Source organism: Narcine bancroftii, chromosome 7, assembly GCF_036971445.1.
Source record: "Narcine bancroftii isolate sNarBan1 chromosome 7, sNarBan1.hap1, whole genome shotgun sequence".
NCBI classification, from domain to species: Eukaryota; Metazoa; Chordata; class Chondrichthyes; order Torpediniformes; family Narcinidae; genus Narcine; species Narcine bancroftii.
In genome coordinates this window covers 24,654,017-24,669,940 of record NC_091475.1, presented here as the reverse complement: position 1 = coordinate 24,669,940, position 15,924 = coordinate 24,654,017, and the positions used below count along the sequence as shown (strand labels likewise).

At 42.8% G+C, this 15,924-nt stretch overlaps 1 protein-coding gene across 20 annotated transcripts in view; it reads left to right on the top strand.

The window, feature by feature from the left end:
- cadm2b (cell adhesion molecule 2b) overlaps positions 1 to 15,924 on the top strand; it is a 1,102,220-nt gene that overhangs the window by 723,051 nt on the left and 363,245 nt on the right. The gene's annotated exons all lie outside the window — the stretch shown is intronic.

The window sequence follows — 15,924 nt, the reverse complement described above, 5'->3', positions numbered from 1 at the left end:
CCTTGTCTGTTCCTTAATCATTCAGATTGCCATGGATAAATCAGAAGGAATTGTACAGGATGCTTTTTAGCCCAGCGTGTCTGTGTTAGCTTGTAAGAAGAATGACTTAATTCGTCCCTTCTCCTCGAGAATCATGGACTCTGGTGGTACAGCAGCCCATTAATCTTGTGTCTGAACTTTGCATCATAGTTCCAAAAGTTTCTTTTGTCTGGATAAATGATCCAGAGTTTGAGTTTGTGTAAACTGACTGCGAATAAATCCCATTATGCAGGACTTGTGTAATTAGTTCAGAATGCTGATGCCTTAAAGAAAAAGTATGCCTCCAGTTTACTTACTCACTTTCTGTAGATTAAATTAAAGATCTCTCAGAAAGATTGTAAACTCCTCAACCAACTTGTATTCTCCTAGGAGTAAATAATCACTTTGAAAGGTTTGGCTGATGACCCACAATCAGATCTCATTATAGCAGCCTCTCCTGCTGCAAATGCATTTGTTGTACTAGCTGATCTTCTAATAAAGTCTGTCTTGGTTGAAAATTCCTGGCATATATCCCAAGGGGAAGATCTCTAATCTGCAGTTACTTAAGCTTCTGTATGGAAAGAAATGTAATAAGCCTTTGTCTATGAGTTGCCAGCAGAGATTGGGTGCTGTAATTGTAATTACAGATTTCAATGCAGTTTCCTGATTGTCAGGTACAAGACAAGGCATTGCATGTTTATAAGTAACCACTTCCAGAGCTTTCTGCTCAATACTGCTTGTTATGTGAAGCACTTTGTGACATGTTTGGATGCTGTTTTGTCTGCCTGAAACTTCATATTACCAGCTACTTGAGCAACAGTGAAGGTAGCAGAAGGTGTTTACCTCAGCTGAAATTATTGGAACAGGGCATCAAATTCCTGTTGGCTAAAATAATTTTTGATTTTTAATATTTTATTGTTGTTTTTTCTAAAAATATACATAGTAAATTCTCCAATATCAAAGTGTATATATATATCTATAGATGTGTAATTTTTTTTCCATAGGTATGCAACTATTCATTTCTGCAGTCCATTGTGCTATATGTAGAGGAGAGTAGGATTTCCAAGTAATTGCAATACATTTCTTAGCCACTGCTAAGGCTATTTTAACAAATTAAATTTGGAATTTAGTTAATTTATTGCTTATTTCAATAAAGTTACCCAAAAAATAAAGCTCCAGGTCGCCCATGAAGGCTACCCCTGTTATCCTTGTTAATATTAAGGTCTCACTTTCCCACAAGACCACCGAGCATGTAAAAATGTTCCTATTTCTGTTCCACATCTGAAACACATCTCCGATACTTCAGATTTTGCCTTATGCAACTTCTGTGGTGTGAGATATAATTGGTGTAGGAAATTATATTGAACTAATCCGTATCTTGCATTTATAATTGATGTCATTGCTATCCAAACACCAGTCAGACCAAAATCTTTCCATTATTGCAGCACCTGTTTTTCCATTATTGCAATACCCATTTCTCATCTCTCAATCTCAATCTCAATCTCTGTAAACCTGGTCTTGTACTTTCATTCTGGAGAGCATACTACATCTTAATTATAAATTTAGGTGAATTTCCCAGCCAGATTGTTTGTTCCATTTCACTAATTTCAGGTGGAACCAAATTTGTTCCCTATCTTTCTCTTAGGAATTATCTTAGCAGGAAAAAACAAAGTCCCATTAGCTACATCATATTTATTAATTGTTCAAAAGACATAAGTGATCCCTCCACATAAAAATCATCAAAATATCTTATTCCTTTGTCATATAGCTGCTGCAGGGTGGTCTGTGCAGTCCTTGGCAGACAAACACATACTCACTCTGCTGCAGGTCTTTGGGTACAAAGGAGGGCTGAGTCTTCCCCGAAATCTGGTCAGGACCTCTGCTGGTGTGTTCTCTTGGCCATGGAGTTCAGGCATGAATTTGCCAAGTACTGTGACAGGTGCACCATAAACTAGTTCAACCAGGTTTTCCTTGGGGGCTGTGTGGATGCCTAGTAGCACCCAGGGGAGTTTGTCTACCAAGTTGGTCCCTTGAAGGCATGCCATTAGGGCTGACTTCAACTGCCTGTGAAAACGTTTCACCAGGCCATTCGATTGAGGGTAGTACACAGTCATCTGGTGGAGCTGGATTCCTCGTAGCTGCACTGCCGCTGACCACAAAGCCAAGGTGAACTGTGCCCCAATGTCTGAGGTGATGTGGGCGGGGAGCCCAAACCTCGCTACCCAGGTTGTGATCAGCGTCCTGGCGCATGTCTCTGCCATCGTGTCAGAGATTGGGATGGCTTCCAGCCACCTTGTGAATCTGTCCACCATTGTAAATAGGTACCTTGTTCCTCTTGAGATGGGTAGTGGGCTGGCAATGTCCACATATCAGACATTGTGAGTGGAAGAAATACACTGAGGCGAGTCGCGTTTCAAGCCAACTGATTTATTGATTCAATTTCGTGCGCTTAAAAAGGTCCATGCTGGTCCTAGCGGTCTCAGCGCTTGTGCGGGATAGAAGTGATATCAACTGTTTTTCCCAACATTGAGAGCTCCCATGTATATCTCTAACTGTGGACTCAAACACAACTGCTGGCGTCAGTTTACCTGCCACGTAGGTGAGCCACCACAACTTTTTAAAATCCAGAAGCTTAAATTCTCTCAGTTTATAATCCCATGTTAGCATTTCCAATGAAATTCTCGGCACTTCTTTATTCCATAGGAATTGTCGTAGATAATTATTTAATAATTTAAAGAAATTTTTAGGTAGTGCAATAGGCACCAATTGAAAAAGATACTGTAATCTTGGCATCACCTTCATTTTAATACAATATACTCTTCACATTAAAGTAAATGGCAAGTCTTTCCATTTCTGTAAATCTTTCTCTATTTTTTCTAAAAGAAGAGTACAATTAAATTTATTTAAGTTCTGTAAAATATTATTTGTCCTAAATATTTGGTTCCAACTTTCTTCCATTTAAATTTACTATCTTTTTGATATCTTTCATAATCAAAATTCACCAATTATCTCACTCTTGTCCATATTTATTTTATAACCTGATACTCATCCATATTTTTCTAATGTTGTTTGCAATTTTCTCAAGGACTCAGCTGGACCAGACAATATATAATAGCACATCATCAGCAAATAAGCTCATTTTTATGTTCTTCACCAACTTTGAAGCCCTCAAAATCCAGACCTCTCTTTATAATTTCCACCAACAGTTCAATCGCAAGAATATAAAGCACTAGGGACAGAAGTCACCCCTGTCTACCTGATCTGCTCAAGGGAAAAACCCCTGATATATGATTATTAGTTATCATTTTGGCTTGTGGTTTATGTTAAAGAGTTTTTATCCAATTTATCCAATTTTCTGCCTATACCAAATTTTTCCAGTGTCTTAAATAGAGAAGACCATTGTCTAAAATAATTCTTTCTGAAAGGTTCATGCCCCTCATCGTGCGAGCTTTCAGGTGGTGTTGACATTTGATGTTGCTGTTACTGACAGGTGGGCAGTCCATGTGCTGCAGTGTTGAAGCTCACTGTTAGACCTGTTCCATTGGGTATGGTGGTTACTTATGGTGTAAAGTCACAATCTGAAGGAGACAGGATGTGACCAAGCAACATCACTAATGTGAAAAAGATTTAATTCTTCTTTCAGTTCATTGCTGTTTTTTGGAACCTTGCTCTGTCCAAAATGTTACTGGTTCTTGCAAGATGTCTTGATACAATATATGGTCCAGTACAAATAAAGAGAACATGATGGACAGAGGTAGGGGATAGTGGGACATGCATCAGGTGCAAGCAGCAGAGGTTTAGTTTGATTTGGCATCATGTACAGCACAGACATATGGACCGAAGGGCCTGTTCCTGTGCTGTTTTGTGTCCCATATCACATCACTGTGCTTCAGAGTAATCCATCAGGTGGGGAACGTTTCACTGGATTTTAAGGTGACGTGCATGCTATAGAATATAAATCTTCTCACTGAAGTTTTGAGGATAATTTTTCTTTGGAGAAGCTTGTAGATGGAAAATAAAATGCATTCTGCAGGTTAATCCATCTTAAATGTGAGATGTTAAACTGCATGGATCAATTTGCAGATGGTTATGTCTCCTTGGCATTTGCTTAACTTTTGATGAGATCACAGTGAAATGTTAAAAGGCCATTTGAGATTCACCTGCTATTTGTACAATGACCAGAAGCAGTTTGTATTGGAGATATTCTCATTGTATTCTTCCACAAGTGAAGAGGATGTGCAGAATGTTTCAAACAGGATTTTCCTAAGGATGTTTGGATCTTATTTGACCAGATCCTTGGTCTTCCTGTCAAACATACCACAATCAGTGAAGATGTGTAACAACATTTCATCTACAATCGCACTCAGTTCTGGGACTCCTCAACCATGTACTCAGTCCCCTACTATGCTCCCTCAACACCCATGACTGTACAGGTAAATCCATTTCCATCTTCAAAATCACAGACAACATCATTATCAAGTTCGTTCAATTTATTATCATCCGATTATACAGGTGTAAGTCAAGTTTATTCTTATCCAATTGTACAAGTGCAACCCAACAAAACAGTGTTCTCCAGTCCTTGGTGCAATACTCTGCAAACATACATACAGACAAACGATACACCTGCATAGTACTTATATACAAATATTAAAATAAATAAATTTTACTTTCAAATAAATAGTTGAGTCACAGATGGTTTGTATGAAGCAGTTTATCAGTCATTGAGCAGTCTCACTGCCCATGGGAAGATGCTATTTCTCAACCTAGTGGAAGAACATATGAAATGGGAACAAGAGTGGGCCATCCAGCCATTGAACCTGCTCATGGCTGATCTGAAAACAGGCTCATTTCCACCTACCTGCCATTTCCCCATATCCCTTAATTTCCCTGCTATGTAGAAATCTATCCAACCTTGTCTTAAATATATTTACTGAGGTTGCCTTCACTTCTTTAATACGCACCAAATTCCACAAATTTGCCGCCTTCCAGGAAAAGCAGTTCCTCCTCAGCTTTGTCCTAAATTTACTACCCTGAATCTTGAGGCCTTTTCCCTTAGTTCTGGCTATGATACTCCTACATCTCTTTCCTGAAGGGAATAGCTGAAAGATACTGGTGGTAGGGGTTCTCAATAATTTTGTGCACCCTCTTTAGACAAAGATCCCGGCAAATCCCATTGATCCTCCCTGCCGCTCTTATGGTCCTGTGGATTGATTTCTGATCCAATGCTCCACATCAACTGTATCACACTACATTGAAGCCAATGAGTTGATCATTGACTTCAGGAAAAGGTTAGAATCCACATCCCTGTTCACAACAATGGCACTGAAGTAGGAATAGTAGATAGCTTCAAGTTCTCAGGAATAAATATCTTTAATGGCCTGATCCAGATCAAAACATTGATATGACAGTCAAGAAGGTGCTTCAGTCAATGCCTCTACATCCTGCGAAGACTAAGGAAGTTCAGCATGTGCCCCCTTGTCCCTCAACAACCTATAGGTGCACTATCGAGAGCAGACTTGCTGGGCGCGTCACAGCATGGGACGGGAGCTGCTTTGCTCAAGATCAGAAGCTACAGAAGGTGGTAAATGCAGCTCAGAATACCAGGCAAACTTATCCCTACATGGACTTCATCTATATCTCTTGCTGCCTGGGAAAGGCTGCCAACAGACTGAAGGTCCCATCACACTAGTGACATGCTTTCTTTTCCCTCCTCCCATAGGGGAGGAACCTCAAGAATGCAAATTAGCACCAACAGGCTTAAAGATATTTTCTTCCCTGCAGCCATCAGGCTCCTGAATGAACCCCACATCAGTGTTCTCTTGTTGCTCATACTTGGTGATCAATGAATTTCAACAGAAAAGTCTAGATGCTGTGATTGGAGTTCTACACACCAAAGTGCTGGAGAAATTCTATTGAGTTTCTCCAGCATTTTGTGTATTGGTAGACATTCATCTTCCTTTTCAGTGTAATCCCAAGTCCTGAAATTGTGCGTCTGTCATTCTGCGTAACATAGTTGCATGAATGTTAAAGTTGACTTGTTGGACTGCTCATGAAAGAACCTTTTTCACTTGATCAGGTATACTGTGTCAAATTTAAACTTTATCTCACTTTATGTAATATAGTATACTTTCCTATGTTTCACAACTTTTCACAAAACCCCTAAAGGTATGTCAGATTAGTGACTTAGATCCTGAAACTTACATATTTTGTTAAACAGTGAGAGGAATGTCACTGTCTGTGGATGGTGTTGGAGTGTGTGCTTCTTGCCCAAAATGCTCATGTTGTCATCACTGCAAAGTCCTCGCTCATATCAAAAGATCTATCTCTGCATTTAACTGCTCTAAATGCAGTAAAACCCCTGGTACCGGCACCAATAGGGATTGGTAGATGCCAGTTAAGTGCATTTTCCAGTTGCTTGAGATTGCTTGTTATGTGATTGGTGAACTAACAGTGAGGCATGCCAATTTGAAATTTCTGTATTTTTCACCTATTTATTTTCCATTATTTTTTTTGCCAATTGCTTGAGGCTGCCAGTTATAACCATATAACCAGATAAAATTACAGTGCAGAAACAGGCCATCTCGGCCCCTCTAGTCCACACCGATTTATGAACTCCTCTAGTTCCACCTACCCGCTCCCTGTCTATAACCCTCCAATCCCCTCACATCCATATAATCATCTTCTTTCTTTCTTCTTCTTCTTTGGCTTGGCTTCGCGGACGAAGATTTATGGAGGGGGTAAAAAGTCCACGTCAGCTGCAGGCTCGTTTGTGGCTGACCAGTCCGATGCGGGACAGGCAGACACGATTGCAGCGGTTGCAAGGGAAAATTGGTTGGTTGGGGTTGGGTGTTGGGTTTTTCCTCCTTTGCCTTTTGTCAGTGAGGTGGGCTCTGCGGTCTTCTTCAAAGGAGGCTGCTGCCCGCCAAACTGTGAGGCGCCAAGATGCACGGTTTGAGGCGTTATCAGCCCACTGGCGGTGGTCAATGTGGCAGGCACCAAGAGATTTCTTTAGGCAGTCCTTGTACCTTTTCTTTGGTGCACCTCTGTCACGGTGGCCAGTGGAGAGCTCGCCATATAATACGATCTTGGGAAGGCGATGGTCCTCCATTCTGGAGACGTGACCCATCCAGCGCAGCTGGATCTTCAGCAGCGTGGACTCGATGCTGTCGACCTCTGCCATCTCGAGTACCTCGACGTTAGGGGTGTGAGCGCTCCAATGGATGTTGAGGATGGAGCGGAGACAACGCTGGTGGAAGCGTTCTAGGAGCCGTAGGTGGTGCCGGTAGAGGACCCATGATTCGGAGCCGAACAGGAGTGTGGGTATGACAACGGCTCTGTATACGCTTATCTTTGTGAGGTTTTTCAGTTGGTTGTTTTTCCAGACTCTTTTGTGTAGTCTTCCAAAGGCGCTATTTGCCTTGGCGAGTCTGTTGTCTATCTCATTGTCGATCCTTGCATCTGATGAAATGGTGCAGCCGAGATAGGTAAACTGGTTGACCGTTTTGAGTTTTGTGTGCCCGATGGAGATGTGGGGGGGCTGGTAGTCATGGTGGGGAGCTGGCTGATGGAGGACCTCAGTTTTCTTCAGGCTGACTTCCAGGCCAAACATTTTGGCAGTTTCTGCAAAGCAGGACGTCAAGCGCTGAAGAGCTGGCTCTGAATGGGCAACTAAAGCGGCATCATCTGCAAAGAGTAGTTCACGGACAAGTTTCTCTTGTGTCTTGGTGTGAGCTTGCAGGCGCCTCAGATTGAAGAGACTGCCATCCGTGCGGTACCGGATGTAAACAGCGTCTTCATTGTTGGGGTCTTTCATGGCTTGGTTCAGCATCATGCTGAAGAAGATTGAAAAGAGGGTTGGTGCGAGAACACAGCCTTGCTTCACGCCTTTGTTAATGGAGAAGGGTTCAGAGAGCTCATTGCTGTATCTGACCCGACCTTGTTGGTTTTCGTGCAGTTGGATAATCATGTTGAGGAACTTTGGGGGACATCCGATGCGCTCTAGTATTTGCCAAAGCCCTTTCCTGCTCACGGTGTCGAAGGCTTTGGTGAGGTCAACAAAGGTGATGTAGAGTCCTTTGTTTTGTTCTCTGCACTTTTCTTGGAGCTGTCTGAGGGCAAAGACCATGTCAGTGGTTCCTCTGTTTGCGCGAAAGCCTTCTCATAAATGACAAAATTGACCCTGCTGCAACCCCCTCTTTCAGAAAGTCATTCCACCACTCTCTGAGTGAAGAAGATTCCTATCATGTACTTCTAAACTTCGGCCCCCTAACCCTTAACATGCCCCCTCATTCCATTTTCCCCTACCCTCAAGGGGAAGAGCCTATTCACATCTACTCTGTCTATCCTCCTCATAATTTTAAATACCTCTATCAAATTCCACCTCAACCTTCTATGTTTCCATGAATAAAGATCCAGTCTACTCAATCTTTCTTTGTATTCTAGATACTGCAATCCAGGCAGTATCTTACTCTTAGTAAATCTTTTCTGCACCCACTCTACCTTATAGATATCCTTCCTATAATTTGGGAACCAGAACTGCATACAATATTCCAAATTTGGCCTCACCAATTCCTTGAACAGTCTCAACATCACCTCCCAGCACCTATATTCTATGCTTTTATTTATAAAGGCCAGCATACCATGAGCCTTCCTGCATTCCTCAATGCCCTTCCCTTCACTGCTATGTCTTATTTTGATTATTCTTCCCAAAATGAAGCACTTCACACTTATCGATATTAAACTTCATCTGCCATCTTTCAGCCCACTCTTCTAAGCAGTCTAAATCCTTCTGCAGTCCCCGAAAACCATCATCACCATCCACAACTCCCCCTATTTTTGTATTGTCTGCATATTTACTAACCCAATTCAGCATTCTATCATCCAAATCATTAATGTAAATGACGAACAACAAGGGACCCAACACTGAGCCCTGAGGCACACCGCTTATCGCTGGCCTCCACCATGACTATCTTCTAGCCACCACTGAACTCATCTGACTATCTCAACATTAATACCTAGCACCTGAACCTTCCTTACCAACCTTCCAAGTGGAACCTTATCGAAGACCTTACTGAAATCCATATAGACTACATCTACTGCTCTATTCTCATCAACCTTCCTAGTCACCTCCTCAAAAAATTCAACAAGACTTGTCAAACATGACCTTCCCCTCAAAAAACTATATTGAGTGTCCCTCATCAGTCCCTGCCCCTCTAGATACTTATACATGTAATCTCTAAGAATGCTTTCCATTAGTTTACCAACCACCGACGTCAAACTTACTGGCTGATAATTGCTGGGCCTACACCTGGAGCCCTTTTTAAACAGAGGAATCACATTTGTGACACACCAATCAAGTGGCCCCATGCTTCCCTTAAGTGACTGTTGAAAAATCACCATCAGAGTCTCCGTATTTCCTCCCTGACCCCTCAAGGTCCTGGGGAAAATCCCATTGGGACTCAGAGACTTATCCACCTTTATATGCCTCAAAAGTTCCAACACCCCCTCTTTCCTAATCCCTACATTTTCCTTAATTACCCCCTTTGTATCTCTTAGCCTACACAATTCAATATCTTTTCCTTAGTGAATACCGACGAGAAGAACTCATTCAATGTCTCCCCCATCTCATTCAGCTCCGCACACATTTGTCAGTTCTGATTCTCTAAGGGACCAATTTTATCCTTCATTCTTCTTTCGTTATTCACATATTTGTAAAAACCCTTTGGGTTTACCTTCAGCCTGTTCGCTATAGCCACCTCGTACCTTCTTTTCGCTATCCTAATTTCTTTCTAAAGCTTCTTTTTACAATCCATGTATATCTGAGCATCTCGTTTAAACCTTGCTTCCTGTATTTAATGTAGGCCTCCCTTTTATCTCAAACCAACTCTCTAATCTCCCTTGAAAACCATGGCTCTCTCAAACTTTTGGCCCTGCCTTTTATCCTAACAGGAAAATAAAGATTCTGCACTCTCAAAATCTCACCTTTAAATGCCCCCATTCTCCTCTACCTCCTTCCCATAAAACAAATCAGCCCAAACCACTCTTTGCAAATCCCTTCTCATTTCATCAAATCTGGATTTCCCCCACTCAAAAACCTTCATTGTTGGACCAGAATTATATTGAAACTGATGGTTCCCTGATCATTGGATCCGAAGTGCTCCCCAACATACACCTCAGTCACTTGCCTTATTTCATTCCCCAAATGTAGATACAACACTGTCCCTTCTCTAGTCAGTACCTCAACATATTGCTGCAAAAAATTATCCTGCACGCATTTTACACATTCTAATCCATCCAGCCCCTTCACAGAATGCATTTTTCTCAATCTATATTGGGAAAATTAAAATCCCCCACTAACACAACCCTGTGCTTATTACAAATCTCAGCTATTTCCTTACACATTTACTCCTCTATTTCTCACTCCCCACTAGTTGCTCTATAATACACCCCAATGATTATAACCTCACCTTTTCCATTTTTTAATCCCACCCACACCGCCTCCCTTGACGAGCCCTCCAATCTATCTCGCATCAGCACCACTGCAATATTTTCTTTGACAAGCAACATCCCCCCCACCCCTCCAATTCTATCACACCTAAAGCAGCAAAATCCCAGAATACTTAGCTGCCAGTCACACCCCTCCTGCAACCACATCTTGCTAATCGCCATCACATCATACTGCCAAGTGTCTATCCACACCTTCAGCTCGTCCACCTTCCTTACAATACTCCTAGCATTAAAGTAAATGCATTTCAGAGATTTCATACATCTTACCTTCTGCTTATCCCCATCTTTACGGATTTTATTTATTACCATCATCCCTCCTCCATCATGGCACCAATCTTTTTCCTTCTCAATCACCTACCTTTCCATCCCCAAACTTTGTCTACAAGCTTTCTCTCATTGCTGACAAACCTTCTCTTTGCTGTTCTCCTTTTTATAGACCCCTTCCCCCCACCGCACTAGTTTAAAGCCTCCTTAGTAGCCCCAGCAAATGCCCCCACTAGGATCCTGGTCCCTCTGGGATTCAGATGTAACCTGTCCATTTGGTACAAGACCCACCTCCCCCAAAATAGGTCCCAGAGATCCAAGAACTTGTATCCCTGTCCCTTACTCCATCGCTTTAGCCACGCATTCATCCTCCACCTGATACTATTCTTTCCCTCACTATCGCGTGGCACTGGAAATAATCCAGAGATTACCCCCTTTGCAGTCCTTCTTTTTAGCTCCCTACCTAACTCCCTATATTCTTTTTTTAGGACCACTTCACTCATCCTCCCTATGTCGTTGCTACCAACATCTACCATGACCTCTGGCTCATTACCCTCCCATCCTTTGGATGTCATGTACACGAAAAGTTACATCGTGGGCCTTGGCACCAGAGAGGCAAACCACCATCCAGTTTTCTTTATCGTATCCACAGAATCCCCTATCTGTTGTCCTGACCATTGAATCCCCTATAACTATTGCTCTTCTCTTCATTTCTCTACCCTTTTGGGCTACAGAAGCTGACCTTGTGCCAGAGGTACAACCACTGCTGTCTTCCCCAGCCTGACAGCCACACCCCCCAACAGTACTCAAGGAGGAATACCTATTGTTGAGGGCCACAGGCACAGGAGCCCTCTCTTGTACCTATCTCTTCCCTTTCCCTCTCCTAACTATAACCCACTTATTCTCCTCCCATGGCCCTGGTGAGATCATCTGGCTATAACTTCTATCTATGACAACTTCTCTCTCCCTGACCAGAGCGAGGTCATCGAGCTGCAGCTCCAGTTCCCTGACTGGACCCTGAGACGCTGAAGCTTAGCACATCTAGTGCAGACGTGGATGTCCAGAAGGCTAGAAGACTCCAGAACCTCCCACAGCTGACACTGAGAACAGCAAACTGCTCTCACACACATCTCTTCTCTCTCCCTCTCACCTTACAAAGAGGTTGTTGGTTGCTTAAGGCTGCCAGCTGCTTGAGGCTGCCGGATGCTTGAATTGCAGATAACAGAGGTTTTACTTTAATGACAAAATGTGAGAAATTTACAAACTACTACTTATGTACAGTTTCACCATCCCATTGTCTCATGCCGTTGCCATCAATGACACATTTACTCCTTTGGACACTGTTGAGGGGACTACATAACAGGGACAAGCCACAATGGTCAGATGTCTGGCTCCAAAGAATAGAATGAGGAGAGGAGAACTGTAATGATGGGGGAATTCGGTGGCTAAGGGCTGAGATCAAGATGGTATGTTGTCCCCTCCTCCTCCCCTCTGCTGTCATGATCCGGGAGATCTTGGATCGACTTCACAGCATTCTCATGAGGGAGGGTGAGCATCCAGATATCATGGTCTATGTAGGGACCAATAATGTGGGTAGGAAGGGTGAGGACATCCTGCACAGTGAGTTCAGTGGGTTAGGTTAGCGTGGATTAGCACATAGAATTATGACTTTGAGGCCGTTAGTCAGAAGGCATAAGACTGGCAGGTCAATGTTCCATTGTTTCAGATGCGATAGAGAGGGAGGAATGGAAGGGCAGGGGTGACATTGCTAGTCAGGGAAAATGTCACAACAGTGCTCAGTCTGGACTGGAAGGCTCATCTACTGAGGCTATAAGTAGAGATTCCAACCAGAGAAAGTGCAATTCTGGATTTCCCATGAGGGAATGAGATAGGGCAGGTGATAAAAGTTTGTGTAATGCCATTAGTTGCAAGAAAATTATGAACAGGGATAGGTCTGATCTTCAGTTTGAGATTCTAAATTGGATTAAGGCCAATTTTGATGGACTCAAAAAGGATCTAGTAAGTGTGGATTGGGAAAGTTTGTTCTCTGGCAAATGTGTGCATGGAAAGTGGGTGGCCTTCAAATGTGAAATTTTAAGAGTACAGTATTTGTATGTTCCTGGCAAAATTAAAGGCAAGGTTAACAAGTATAAGGAACCTTTGTTTCAAGAGGCCCTGTTTAAGAAGGTACACAGCAGGTATAGGTAGGAAGGAACAAATGATAAGATAAAACATAAGAAGAAAATCAGGAGGTTTAAAAGAAAGCAGAAGTTCACTCTGGAAGATAAGGTGAAGGAAAATCCCAAGGGCTTCAACAGATATATGAAGAGCAAGGGACAAAATTGGTTGTCTTGAAAATCAGAGTGGTCATCTGTTTATGGAACCAAAAGAGATGAGGAGGTCTTGAAACGTTTTTCTATCTGTATTTACTCTAGACATAGTCTATAGAAGTTTGGCAAAAGAGCAGTGAGCTCATGCACCTTGTACAGATTACAGAGGAGATGTCTTGTGGCAAATAAAGGGAATAAATCCCAAGTTGTGGGTAGTTACTGAAGGAAATTCTGAGGGAGAGCTTCTACTGGAATGTGGAAAGGCAAGGGGTGATTCGGGAACTTTATGTGGCTTTGTGCTTAAGCCAAACTGAGTGAGGCAGGACATACACAGTAAAAGGGAGGGAGTCTGGAAAATGTTGTAGAACAGAGAAACCAAGGAGTGCAGATGCATAGTTTCCTAAATGTTGCAACATAGATAGCCAGGGGTGAAAAATGTGCTTGGCACCTTGCCTTCATCAGTTTGGGCATTGGATGCAGCACTTGGGATGTCATGCTGCAGTTGTACAAGATATTGGTAAGATTGTGTTTTGAGTATTGTGTGCAGTTTTGATCACCCTGTAAAGGAAAGGATGTTATTAAGCTGGGAGAGAGTAAGAAAGATTCACAAGGACAGAGTCTGGATTGGAGAGACTGGATAGGCAAGCACATTTTCCCTTGGACTGGAGGACACTGATGAGGGGATATTCTAGAGGTTTACAAAATTTTGGGGGGCATAGATATGGTGAGTGATGGTAGATACAGTGGATGATGGTAGTCTCTTACTCAAGAGAAAGGAATCTAAATCTAGAGAGCATAGATTTAGAGGGGGCCTGGAGAGCAGGTTTTTCACACAGAGTTTGGCAGGTGTATGGAACGAGCTGCCAGAGGAAGTAGTAGAGGTGAGGAAAATTCTGTTTTTGGACAAGCATATTGATAGGAAGGGTGAATGGGGTTTGGGCCAAATGCAGGCAAATGGGAGCAGTCAGAAAGACCATTTTGTCTGCAGTAGTTGAACCGAAGGGCCTTTTTCCATGCCATAAATCGGTATACCTGCAGTGTTAACGGGAATTCATTCTTGCAAGAAATGCACTGAGGGATTGAAATCACTGTTGTTCGAGGGTTGGGAGTCTGATGAGGGTCCTGTGGGATATGTCATTTGAGCACATCCTGTCAGGGAAAATGTCGCTTCTAGATAAATTTCAGACAACCATTTTAAGCTAAGATGAGTCATTTTAATTTTTCGGTACAATGGAACATTCGAAACACATGAGACAGTTCCATTTTTAAGCACCGTGCTCTGTTCATTCGCATAGTGTGTCTGTTGTCCATTTCATGGCTCAGGAGGTAATGCCCTGAATAACTGTTAATACACAAAAGTACTGGAGAAACTGAACAGTTCCAGCAGCATCCATAGAAGGTAACCTTGACGAAGGGCTCAGCCCAAAACATTGGTTATACATCTTTACCTGCTACGGATGCTGCGAGAGCTGCTGAGTTTCTCCAGCACTTTTGTGTATTAACTACAATCAGTGTCTACAGACTTTCTTGTTTCATTCCTGGAGATCCTTAAACAGACGAAGCATTGTGCAATGAGCTCCAAGTGCTTTGTCAGCTGTAACTTGCAAGGCAACTTTCACATTCGCCTCGTGTTCTGAAGATCCATGCCAATTACCAGGCAATTATAACACCAGTCTGTGTAATCTGATCAAAGTGCATGATCTACTCTGTCAAGTCCACATGTGTTCTGATCATCCTGAGCCAAGAGAAATATGATTGACCTATCACCACACCATATAGTATTATGCTCAGTAATTGAAATTCGAGGATGTGACAGGCATAATTTATAAAAGGGTTTTGATTTTTATAAAAGCAGCTTCTCTCTGTGCCATCTGACCTTTGGCAGTCTTCCAATAAGTTTGTCATATGTGGTTAAAATCAAAGATGCTACTGTTCAAATGCTGCAAATTAGTTGTAAAGCCGCGACTGTTTCAATATGAAGGCACTCTGTGTGTCCCATTAACATTGTTGCTCTTTCAGCCCTGTTTTAACTACCATTTCACCCAGCCACTCTTAGCCCAGTCCTTGTTCTTCAGTAGTTGTGGGCCACTTCCTGCACTGGCAGACCACTTCCACACTGGGGGGGGGGGTGGGGAGGGGGGCACTTCCTGCACTAACAGGTCACTGTCCGCACTGGTGGCCCACATCCTCACTGGGGGGCACTTCCTGTACTTGGGGGGACACTTCCTGCACTGGCAGGCCATGTCCGCACTTCGGGGGGAGGCCCTGTCTGAGCTGGCTGGATACTGCCCACACTGGCCGACCACTGTCTGCACAGAGGTGGGGTGGAGAAACGACACTATCCACACTGGGGAACCACCCAGAGGACATGCTAGAACTCATAGTGTCTTTCCTATGGTTGAGTGGCAATCAGTGGTGTGTACATGAGTGGAGGGAAGAGTATCACACTTCCTATTAGTGCTTGTGAATGTAATGTGTTGCAAACATGCCTGTCTCATGTCAGCTCAGAACGTGCAGGTGTAATGAGATCTTGCAACACTGAGTCAGGGTTGTCTCAGGGTTTAGAAGTATGATGGTCAAAATACATAATGGAAAATAAATTATGTGCGCTTTAGTGTTCTGCTAACATTCTTTAATTCATCACTTTCCATTGATCCCACCACTGTCACCATCAGTGACAGATGTGCATCTATTAGTTCCCTTGTGTTATACAAAACCAGGCTCTGCCACAACCTGGAGCAGCAATCTGTAATTGTATTGCTGACTAGTTTCCAAACAATAGACGTGTTATGAAATTTTTACACCT